Source organism: Haemaphysalis longicornis, unplaced genomic scaffold (genome assembly GCF_048455015.1).
Source record: "Haemaphysalis longicornis isolate Haplotype H1 unplaced genomic scaffold, Haemaphysalis longicornis Haplotype H1 scaffold_13, whole genome shotgun sequence".
In the NCBI taxonomy this organism is placed as follows: Eukaryota; Metazoa; Arthropoda; class Arachnida; order Ixodida; family Ixodidae; genus Haemaphysalis; species Haemaphysalis longicornis.
Genome location: NW_027526233.1, coordinates 87957630 through 87970825, shown reverse-complemented (window position 1 = coordinate 87970825; position 13196 = coordinate 87957630).

Sequence of the window (13196 nt, the reverse complement as noted above, 5' to 3'; positions counted from 1 at the left end):
CAGTTCTGCCTATTGTGCGGTTACATAGCACAGCAGCAAGGCGAACATTTTATATCCTCCTTAAACGAAATTTGGTTGGTCTGCGGCAGTCCGACTTCTAACAAAAAAATCCCGCCATCACCACGAAGTGAATGATGATGAGAGTGGCGAAGCTAAAATGCTTATCGGTAAAACCGTGAAACATTCGCCGAAACATCATATAAAGACTCGACACGTTGTTATAGGTATTCTTGACGCGCGCACCATCTGAATGAGTGAAGCACATAAGGCGTGTTCGTAGGCATGCTCGCGTCTCGGTTTGTAGCGCAGTGGAAAGAGCACCACGTACCTCCCGTCGTGGCCAGAGAGTCGTTGAATCGAAACCGGGCGCCGCCGCGTCAAGACCACCACTCTTCGCTCGCAAAGCTTGAGATTTCCCACCGCTCCGTTGACAAGCCCGTCGACGATGTCGATGTTTGTGGTGATCCTGTAGGGCTTGTTTGGGACGATGCGAATCTCCATGAGTAAGTTGGCAAATTCGGTGTGTGGCGTTTTAGCCACCTTGACCTTCTGCAGAGCGTCTTGTGTCGCGTACCCTCAGTACGTGTCTTGAGCTCGCAGACGACGAACGACAACCTCTTCTTCTTCCGCTCCTCCTTGTTCGGAGGCAACAAACGTGTGAACATTTTGACCTCTTCGTCCAATGTTTGTTTGACCAATCCCTAGGGGCATCCTGCCACAATCATCATCAGCAGTATGTAATCGGCGCTACGAGAACGGGACAAGGCCCAAGCAAGAGCTTTGCCCAAAAACGCTATAGGAATTAAAATTTAATTTTGTGGGTATGATAATGTCTTCTGAGAGGATTAAATAAAAAGCAAATGGTTTCGAATATCAGCCACGTCATTCTTACGATTTCCAGGTGCCCGCGTTATTTACTTTTACTCGTTCCGAAACGCTCATGCCTATGACTTTTCCTCGCGCTGCGACAGCACCTCTGTTATAACTAAATTCCATAGCGGACACTTTCACGTTATAGGCGCGTCCTCGCACATGACGTTGTTTTTTTTTTTAGAAATTTTTTAACAGAATAACACTGCAAATGTCACCTATATATTGATTTTCTGCTTTGTAATTGCGTATTGTATACCCCTTCAGTCACGGCGTACACATATGTGTACGCAATTCTTTTTATTTTTTTTCTACCTTCTGATTCGAATTCCGCGCGCGGTATTTGTTGTCAAGATTTATATGGGCTCTGTGCAGTACTACTAGCGCCATCTCTTCTCGTTGACAAGAAATAAAGCAGTAAACAACCACTTCCAAAATGGATGCCGCCACACTCTACGGTGACGCCGGTAAGTCCCTTACAAAATTGAATTTTTCTGTAGTATTGATACTTTTAGAAGGCAAGTGTCTGGGTTTTTTATGCTGCTTAGTACCTCAGGAACACAGAAAAACCGCAGGATGTAATAAAAGTACTATTCCGAGCTAGAAAATTGAATGTGAAATCTTGCGTACACAATTGTGTACGGCGTGCCCCAAGCGGCACAAACCGACTGCTGGAGTTTCTCGTAGTTGGCAATTTCCTGATAAATATTTTGATGTTTCGTAATTTCAGACTTGAGAAATCATGCGAGAAATCGAGGGAGGCTTGCTTCTGAGAGGGCCGAAAGGCTGCTGTCCCGAATTGCCGATGGCAACACGTCGGACATAGGTCTCTCTGACGACGACGATGAGGAGGAAGGACATACAAATCAACTGGTGAGTGTGGAACTGCTGTGGCTTCTTTTTTTCTTTCCAAATTCGTTATTTACCTTACTTTACGTTATCTTGCTGTTGTATTGGGCTGTGTAGTTGGGTTTCAAAATAAGTATTTGTTTTTTTCGGCCAGTAACCCTAGAGCAGGTATGCGTTATTCTTTTGTAGACCAGTGGCAAAATGATAGGCGCAGATGGGATTGCATCCCATTTTTCAGCGCAGTAATGAAATAAATTGTCTTTTGCAGGCCGGCTCCGCTGCCCGTGACGCTCATCCGTCCGGAGTAGCGAACGGTCTCCCTCTTCAGCCAAACAGTGATGACCAAGCAGAAGCCGTAGGTCAACAAAAAAGGAAAGCGGTTTGGACCACTACGGAATTTGACCGGCCCGACACCACATTTCATCGCTCCAGTGACAATGATGTCAATCTTGTGAGTGAACCACCTGAGTACTTCTTCAGGTGCATCACAGACGACATTTTTGAAGAAATTGCACGTTGTACGAACATCTACTCACTGCAGACATCAGGAGCCATTCTGGGAACAACGCCAGAAGAAGTGAAGACGTTTTTTCGGATGCTAATTATAATGGGAACCCTGAAATTCCCACGCATCAGGATGTATTGGAATCCTGCCACGCAAATTCCGAGCGTGTCGGAAGCCATGAGCGTCAACAGATTTTTCAGGCTGCGGTCAGCATTGCACGTCACAGAGCCAGATGCGAACCACAGTGGTACAGACAAGTTCTGGAAGGTACGACCGCTACTTGATGCTGTGAGGAAGAGGTGCCTAGAGTTATCTGCGACTGAAAAAAATAGCATCGATGAGCAAATGATCCCCTTCACGGGAAGAGTTGCGGCCAAGCAATTTGTTCGGAACAAACCAAACCCAGAAGGGGTGAAAGTGTTTCTTCGGTGCAGCTCCAGTGGGGTAGCACACGACTTTGAGATTTATCAAGGCAAAGGTACTGGCACATCTGCCGAGCACACGCATCTTGGGCTTGGTGGCTCTATTGTCATGAGGTTGGCAGAAAGTCTCCCTAAACAAGAGAACTTCAAATTGTATTTTGACAATTATTTCACATCTATACCACTACTCCAGGAGCTAAAAGAAATTGGCATTTGGGCCATTGGCACTATCCGCAGCAACAGATTGCAGGGATGCCCATTGAAGCCTGACAAAGTGCTCAAAAAGGAAGGACGTGGCAGTATGGATACCAGGGTCACTCAAGGAGGTGACGTTACAGTTGTGAGGTGGCAGGACAATGGCATTGTGAATTTTGCGCCAACGGTCGTGGGTGTTGGGGAGCCAACAACTGTGAAGCGCTGGAGTGAGTCCACGAAGCAGCATGTTGACATACCCTGCCCGGAAATTATCACCAAGTACAAGGAATCGATGGGCGGAGTCGACAAGATGGATTTCTTGCTGTCCTTGTACCCACTGAAACAACGAACGAGAAAGTGGCCAGTGCGAGTAATTTCTCACTTTACATCCTTTGCTCTTGTAAATAGCTGGCAAGAATACCTGACCGACGCGAGTGACAACTCCACCCCACGCAAGAAAGTCCTGGACTTTTTAGCTTTTCAAAACAACGTTGGATTGGGGCTGATCCTGTCTCGCAAGAATGGTGCCAAGAAACGCGGCCGTCCAAGCAATGACGCCAAGGAGCCCCCGAGAAAAGTTCACAATGCTGAGGTTCGGCCTGTAAATGCCGTACGGTATGATGGCCTACACCACTGGCCAGCACACACAGGCAATAGTTTTGCTCAACGTTGCAAGTTGGAAGGTTGCAAGTCAAGGACGCGAGTCCGGTGCAGGAAATACAATGTCTTCCTCTGTCTTTCGGCGACAAATGACTGTTTCTATGCGTTCCACAACAAGTGAGATGTGGTCTTCATCTTAATGACCTCGTGCAAGGAGAGCAAGTTCATTTTCTGTATGAAATAAAATAATTCATGGCTTGAGACGTGTATTTGAGCCTCCTGTCATGTGTGCTGACTGAGTCACAATGTACACATATGTGCACGCGTGCTAAAACTTAGGCAAAAGTAAAAAAAAAATTTCTTTGCTTTATTTGTGTCCCTGGGACATACCTTTACAGAAAAAATATGTGTGGGAATTTTCCTGCACTTTCTTTCAATGTATGACTGAAGGGGATACATATATCTGGGCATTACCTGTAATTCGATTGGCAGAATACATAGGCTTGGTAAACCCGGTAAGCAAAGGCCGGTCATTAGGTTCTTTGAGGACTACAAGAAAAACCAAAGGTTCTGTGAAATGCCCACAAACTCAAAGGCACAACCATTTCAGTTCAGCACGATTACTCCCAAACCACAGTACGAACACGAAAGCTGTTGTGGGAGAATGCGAAAACTGAAAAAACTGCAAGGGAAAAAAGTTTCACTTACAAACGACAAGCTTCGCGTTGACGATATTGTCTACACGTGGGATGATACAAAAAACGCACAAGTTCAGTCAGCCACACAGAGTAGCTATAAAAACTCGAAACATTCAAACGGTTCGTTACCGCAAACGAACTTCAGAGCGGACTGGCAGTCGTATCGCCTGCTAAACCCGCTGCTTCTGTACCGCAGGAATATCAAGAACGCACGGCTTCGGGAACAACTCGTCTCCGGTGGCAAACACCAGCGGATCCTACACGAGGCGCAGGCGCACTGATACTCGCACCCTGAGCGCCTGGAACTGCTGCGGATCTTCTCGGCAGCACGTGACGACAATTATCGCCCGAGCATCCGGAGGCGTTCCCGACACCTATAAAATCGAACGGAATCTTCGCTTGCCACTTCAGAGCGGACTGGCAGTCGTATCGCCTGCTAAACCGGCTGCTTCTGTACCGCAGGAATATCAAGAACGCACGGCTTCGGGAACAACTCGTCTCCGGTGGCAAACACTAGCGGATCCTACACGAGGCGCAGGCGCACTGATACTCACACCCTCAGCGCCTGGAACTGCTGCGGATCTTCTCGGCAGCACGTGACGACAATTATCGCCCGAGCATCCGGAGGCGTTCCCGACACCTATAAAATCGAACGGAATCTTCGCTTGCCACTTCAGAGCGGACTGGCAGTCGTATCGCCTGCTAAACCCACTGCTTCTGTACCGCAGGAATATCAAGAACGCACGGCTTCGGGAACAACTCGTCTCCGGTGGCAAACACCAGCGGATCCTACACGAGGCGCAGGCGCACTGATACTCGCACCCTGAGCGCCTGGAACTGCTGCGGATCTTCTCGGCAGCACGTGACGACAATTATCGCCCGAGCATCCGGAGGCGTTCCCGACACCTATAAAATCGAACGGAATCTTCGCTTGCCACTTCAGAGCGGACTGGCAGTCGCATCGCCTGCTAAACCGGCTGCTTCTGTACCGCAGGAATATCAAGAACGCACGGCTTCGGGAACAACTCGTCTCCGGTGGCAAACACTAGCGGATCCTACACGAGGCGCAGGCGCACTGATACTCACACCCTCAGCGCCTGGAACTGCTGCGGATCTTCTCGGCAGCACGTGACGACAATTATCGCCCGAGCATCCGGAGGCGTTCCCGACACCTATAAAATCGAACGGAATCTTCGCTTGCCACTTCAGAGCGGACTGGCAGTCGTATCGCCTGCTAAACCCGCTGCTTCTGTACCGCAGGAATATCAAGAACGCACGGCTTCGGGAACAACTCGTCTCCGGTGGCAAACACCAGCGGATCCTACACGAGGCGCAGGCGCACTGATACTCGCACCCTGAGCGCCTGGAACTGCTGCGGATCTTCTCGGCAGCACGTGACGACAATTATCGCCCGAGCATCCGGAGGCGTTCCCGACACCTATAAAATCGAACGGAATCTTCGCTTGCCACTTCAGAGCGGACTGGCAGTCGTATCGCCTGCTAAACCCACTGCTTCTGTACCGCAGGAATATCAAGAACGCACGGCTTCGGGAACAACTCGTCTCCGGTGGCAAACACCAGCGGATCCTACACGAGGCGCAGGCGCACTGATACTCGCACCCTGAGCGCCTGGAACTGCTGCGGATCTTCTCGGCAGCACGTGACGACAATTATCGCCCGAGCATCCGGAGGCGTTCCCGACACCTATAAAATCGAACGGAATCTTCGCTTGCCACTTCAGAGCGGACTGGCAGTCGTATCGCCTGCTAAACCGGCTGCTTCTGTACCGCAGGAATATCAAGAACGCACGGCTTCGGGAACAACTCGTCTCCGGTGGCAAACACTAGCGGATCCTACACGAGGCGCAGGCGCACTGATACTCACACCCTCAGCGCCTGGAACTGCTGCGGATCTTCTCGGCAGCACGTGACGACAATTATCGCCCGAGCATCCGGAGGCGTTCCCGACACCTATAAAATCGAACGGAATCTTCGCTTGCCACTTCAGAGCGGACTGGCAGTCGTATCGCCTGCTAAACCCACTGCTTCTGTACCGCAGGAATATCAAGAACGCACGGCTTCGGGAACAACTCGTCTCCGGTGGCAAACACCAGCGGATCCTACACGAGGCGCAGGCGCACTGATACTCGCACCCTGAGCGCCTGGAACTGCTGCGGATCTTCTCGGCAGCACGTGACGACAATTATCGCCCGAGCATCCGGAGGCGTTCCCGACACCTATAAAATCGAACGGAATCTTCGCTTGCCACTTCAGAGCGGACTGGCAGTCGCATCGCCTGCTAAACCGGCTGCTTCTGTACCGCAGGAATATCAAGAACGCACGGCTTCGGGAACAACTCGTCTCCGGTGGCAAACACTAGCGGATCCTACACGAGGCGCAGGCGCACTGATACTCACACCCTCAGCGCCTGGAACTGCTGCGGATCTTCTCGGCAGCACGTGACGACAATTATCGCCCGAGCATCCGGAGGCGTTCCCGACACCTATAAAATCGAACGGAATCTTCGCTTGCCACTTCAGAGCGGACTGGCAGTCGTATCGCCTGCTAAACCCGCTGCTTCTGTACCGCAGGAATATCAAGAACGCACGGCTTCGGGAACAACTCGTCTCCGGTGGCAAACACCAGCGGATCCTACACGAGGCGCAGGCGCACTGATACTCACACCCTCAGCGCCTGGAACTGCTGCGGATCTTCTCGGCAGCACGTGACGACAATTATCGCCCGAGCATCCGGAGGCGTTCCCGACACCTATAAAATCGAACGGAATCTTCGCTTGCCACTTCAGAGCGGACTGGCAGTCGTATCGCCTGCTAAACCCGCTGCTTCTGTACCGCAGGAATATCAAGAACGCACGGCTTCGGGAACAACTCGTCTCCGGTGGCAAACACCAGCGGATCCTACACGAGGCGCAGGCGCACTGATACTCACACCCTCAGCGCCTGGAACTGCTGCGGATCTTCTCGGCAGCACGTGACGACAATTATCGCCCGAGCATCCGGAGGCGTTCCCGACACCTATAAAATCGAACGGAATCTTCGCTTGCCACTTCAGAGCGGACTGGCAGTCGTATCGCCTGCTAAACCCGCTGCTTCTGTACCGCAGGAATATCAAGAACGCACGGCTTCGGGAACAACTCGTCTCCGGTGGCAAACACCAGCGGATCCTACACGAGGCGCAGGCGCACTGATACTCGCACCCTCAGCGCCTGGAACTGCTGCGGATCTTCTCGGCAGCACGTGACGACAATTATCGCCCGAGCATCCGGAGGCGTTCCCGACACCTATAAAATCGAACGGAATCTTCGCTTGCCACTTCAGAGCGGACTGGCAGTCGTATCGCCTGCTAAACCCGCTGCTTCTGTACCGCAGGAATATCAAGAACGCACGGCTTCGGGAACAACTCGTCTCCGGTGGCAAACACCAGCGGATCCTACACGAGGCGCAGGCGCACTGATACTCGCACCCTCAGCGCCTGGAACTGCTGCGGATCTTCTCGGCAGCACGTGACGACAATTATCGCCCGAGCATCCGGAGGCGTTCCCGACACCTATAAAATCGAACGGAATCTTCGCTTGCCACTTCAGAGCGGACTGGCAGTCGTATCGCCTGCTAAACCCGCTGCTTCTGTACCGCAGGAATATCAAGAACGCACGGCTTCGGGAACAACTCGTCTCCGGTGGCAAACACCAGCGGATCCTACACGAGGCGCAGGCGCACTGATACTCGCACCCTCAGCGCCTGGAACTGCTGCGGATCTTCTCGGCAGCACGTGACGACAATTATCGCCCGAGCATCCGGAGGCGTTCCCGACACCTATAAAATCGAACGGAATCTTCGCTTGCCACTTCAGAGCGGACTGGCAGTCGTATCGCCTGCTAAACCCGCTGCTTCTGTACCGCAGGTTGGTTACTTTTCTACACCATGTTAAATCCTTCCCTTACTGCCAGTCTGCTCTGAACGATTTGTGTGTATATGTGCTAGTGTTTTTTTTTTTCCTTTTCTTTGTGCCTTTGCCCCTGTGCAATGGACGAGTTGGCGAACGTCTCCAAGGCTTTGAGCGAAAAAGCACCGGGTTCCGTTAAGGAACTAGCTAAGGTGTTCGGGGAAATGACAGCAAAGATTCTTGACGCAGTGGCAAGCCTGGGGGCAGATATAAAAAAAGTTGCTGCTTCAAACAGTACAATAACTGACGAGCTTGCCGCTGTTAAAGAGTCTATGGGATTCATAAATGAATGCTTTGAAGGTTTCAAAGCCGAAATGAAGACCCTCCGGCAGGAAGTCACCGAGGCTACTAACCGTAGCCTGGGAAGCCAGAAAGACTGCCAGAGGCTAGAAAGAGAGTTGAGGGATACCAAGCGAGAAATCATAGCGTTAAAGCAATATAGTAGGCGGAACAACATTGAACTGAAGGGAGTACCATTGACCGAGGAAGAGAACGTAGCCGATATAGTTCTGAAGGTTGCCACTTTTCTCAAGGTGGAACTTTCCGGGCAAGACGTTGATGCCGCACATAGGGTGCCGACCAAGGGATCCGGGCCGCCCAACATAGTAGCGAAGTTTGTTGCGAAGCAGGTACGAGACAGCATTCTGACTGCGGCCAAGAAAAACAGGCTGAACGTAGGATCCCTTGGGTTCCAAGGAAGTGAGCCAGTCTATGTGAATGCCCACCTATGCCCTGAAAATAAGGTCCTGCTCGGCAAGAGCATTCAGGCCAAAAAAGAAAAGAACTGGAAGTTCGCCTGGTTTGCAGACGACAAAGTATTAATGCGGAAATCAGAAAACTCGAAAGTCGTGCAGATTACATGTGAAGATGACCTGTCCAAAATTGTGTGATCGTCGGCTCTTAACAACCCCTAAAAAAGTACCTCGGCCCTATGGCGGTTCGACAAACTGCGCATGACAACCACAAGCCAAACGATAGTATATCCATCTTTCACAGCAACATTCGTAGATTAAATAAAAACGCCAACTTGCTTATCGCCTATCTGTCGCAGCACACTACTTCTTTTGACATTATTGCTACATCTGAAACCTGGTTAAAAAAAGGCGAGAACATTACGATCCCCGGATACGCTGCCGTGTCAAATTCACGGCTTTCCAGATCAAGGGGAGGGGGTGTAGCCCTTTTTGTTCAAAATCGCCACACGTACTTACAGCTATCGCCGATCACATTCAGTTTCCCAGAAATTGAATCTTTATTTATCAGACTCGGCTGTTCTCTTGTTGTTGGCGTACTTTATCGGCCTCCCAACTCACCCATAGCTGCCTTCTTAGATAAACTTGAAGCTATCTTTCTTCACTTAGCGAATCACAATGACCAAGTAGTTATCGTTGGTGATGTCAACATTAACACCCTTATTACAACTCATAATGAATACACATATCTGCTAGAGTCCTATAATTACTTGAACCTAATTACAATTCCTACGAGACAAACGGCTAAATCTGGAACCTTAATAGACCATGTTTTAACAAATGTACCATCACATGCCAAGGCTGACGTGTATGGTGTGCCAATTTCTGATCACCTCCCTATCTCCGTGACTATCAAAGACCTGATCCAACCAAAACCACAGAAAACAGCACCTTCAACTAGAGTCGACTATGCTTTAGCACGGAACAAGCTTTTGTCATTAGACACTAATTTAATATACGACGACGACGTTAACGTCGAATTATGTAACTTGATTGACAATCTCACTAGCATCATTGTCAACAGCAGCAAAACTATATCTACTAGGTCTTACCAGGAACCACTGTGCCCATGGATGACTGATTACATCCTCTCCACCCTAAAACAAAAAGACTACTGGTATCATAAATGGAAGAAGAATAAACACAATGGGTATTACCTGCGCAATTATAAAATGTTGCGTAATAAATCAGTGTCTGTTATTAGAATACGCAAAAAAGAATATTATAGCCGTCTTATACAGCACGCAAATGGTAATACTAAAAAAATATGGGAAATAGTTAAAGAAGTTACTGGCAACAGCCCAAAACAGCAGGTTCTGCCCGACTTCATAGACGGAAGTATTGTTGACAGCTTTAATCTATATTTCATGAGCGTCGGCCGTGCCTTGGCAGCAAAATTTGACAATTCGACTGAGTACCCCTTTCAAGGACACCGTTTAACCAACACTTTCTATATGTATGACATTGAATCCAAGGATATTGAAGCTGTTGTATTAAACATGTCTACGAATAAGGCTGCCGGACCAGACCGCATCACGGTGCGGTTTCTTAAGGAAAACATAGATATCCTGTGCCCTATCTTATGTAATATTTTCAATCATTCTCTGCATGCTTCTACGTACCCATGTCCTCTAAAAAAAGCTAGGGTCGCGCCGATCTATAAAGACGGAGACCCCACTGACCCATCTAGTTATCGGCCAATATCCGTGCTAAGCGTCCTTAACAATCTATATGAGAAAATTCTTGCAACCCGAATACATAAATTCCTAGATAAATACCACATAATTTGCCCACAACAGCACGGTTTTCGTTCCGAGCGCTCAACATCAACCGCGGTTTTATCTTTAACACAAGCTATTAACTCGGCCCTAAACAATAACAAACTGGTGGCTGTCGTGTACTTAGACTTAAAAAAGCATTCGACACCGTAGATCACTCCATCCTCTTAGGCAAATTGAAGCACTGCGGTTGTAGAGGTACATCTTTCGACCTATTCTCAAGTTATTTTCATGACCGGTACCATATAGTTCGCATCAACAATGTATGTTCTTTGCCGCTGCGTATAGAAACTGGAGTTCCACAGGGATCAGTCCTTGGGCCCTTATTCTTCTCTTTGTATATAAACGATCAGCCATTATCCTTACATTGCTCTGACATTTTGATGTACGCTGATGACACAGCTATAATTATTACAGGTAACAATATCGAGGAAATTGAATATAAAACAAACTCAGAGTTATCAAGAATTTCCAAATGGTTTTGTGCCAACAAACTAACAATTAATACCCAGAAAACTAAATATACAATTTTTCATTCTCGTAACAAGACCGTAAACATTAACTCCATCAATATAGCTATCGACAACCACTCTCTTCTTCACGCAACCTCTTACAAGTACCTTGGCATTTATTTCGATAACCATTTAAACTGGCAAAACCACGTAACGGAAGTTTGTACTAGGTTGGCGTCCGGATGTTATGCTTTACTGCAGGCCCGTAACTACTTCGAAAGAGACATTTTACGAACATTATACTACGCATTCATCCATTCTCACATTATATATTGCATTGAATCTTGGGGATGGACGTATAAGACTTACCTTGAACCTATTCGAAAATTACAGAAACGATCTCTAAAAACAATAACATACTCTACGCATGATCATCCGAGTAAACCACTGTTTAATGATATGCAAATTTTACCTTTTGATGCATTGCGTCAAGCAAAGACAGCTAGCTGTGTAAATAATATCATACGGCACAACAACCCTTTCGATGCATCCTTGTTCTACACTACTTCTCGGCCCACTAGAAATGCTGCGTCTGGTAATTTCAATCTGCCCCCCACAAACAACGCGTATGGAGAACGTCAGTTGCCGTTTATTGGAGCAAAAATATGGAACAGCTTGCCATCTGAAATAAAGAAAGCCCAAAATTTTAACACTTCTATAAAAAAATTTATCTAAGCTTGAATGATGCGAGCTAACTTTGCGATTTTTTTGTTTCCTGGCATGTCGTGTTGCAGTCACAGAAATATCATACGTGCCGGATGGTTATTTGGTTTGTGCATTCTTCAAAATCTGTGCCGCTATTCTTGATTGTGAATCTTGTTATGGCCTAGCAATGAATGTTGTATTTGTTTTGTATTTGGGAATACCGGTACTGGTATTGTTGGCGACTTAAATGTTTCTTAGTTGTTTTTTATGTTATTATGTACACTTTAGAGATTTGCCTGCTTGGGTGCACCTTTTGACACTATCGCGATTATAAACTTTATTGTTGTTGGGCACGAAGATTGCATGTTTAAAAATACTTGTACTAGTACTGTACAACAGCCTGTGTGTTGGAGTGTTAGTTTCGTTTTTTTCTGTAGAAGAAAGCCTGCATCGCATACATTTTCTTTTTGGACCCAGAACTAGCCATTGGCTATGGGTCCAAGCAGTCTGATGATCCTTTGTATTGTATAATTTGACAAATAAAATTAAAAAAAAAACTGTACTAAGAATGACTGACTTGCGCCAACTCTTGATAAAGGTTTCCGCATGTTAATCATCAATGCTCGTAGTATCGCAAATAAAGCAGGTAAGTAGTTAAAAGCCAGCTCCGAATACAGAATAAGCCAGTCACGTTCGAAAAAAAAACTCTACGCAATTCTGGAATTGCACATTGGGGCTTGGGGTTCGGCCTGATCCCGGGGACCATTGCCGGTAACGCACTCCCTCACCATAGCAGGATTGGCCACCCTGGTGTAGTAACGGCCACAACCTCCCATGAATACGCCAATCAATCCACGGCCCTCAGTCCCCAGCGGCTGCAAAGCAACTGACCACGGCGGCGGTCAGACCTGTGACGTAGCAGAGGGTTCTAAGAATACCTGGACCCGGACAGGCCGCCATTGGAATCTCAACCTGGCAACGTTTAACACGCGAACCGTACCTAGTGAAACGAGTCTAGACGTGTTGTTCGAGGAATTAAAGGGCATTAAATGGGATGTTATAGGGCTTAGTGAGGTTAGGAGGACGGGTGAAGCCTTTACTGTGCTGAAAAATGGATACGTGCTATGTTACCGTCGTCTAGTGGACAGAAGAGAACTGGGAGGGCGATTTCTTGTGAATAAAAGCACAGCTGGCAACATTGAAGTATACTATAGCATTAACGAAATGGTAGCAAGTCTTGTAATTAGGCTCAATAAGAGGTACAAGCTTAAGGTGGTACAGGGCTATGCCCCAACATCTAGCCACGACGACCAGGTAGTGGAACGCTTCTATGAAGATGGGGAATCGGCAATGGCTAAAGTAAAAACACAGTATACCGTAGTTATGGGTGACTTCAATGCTAAAGTAT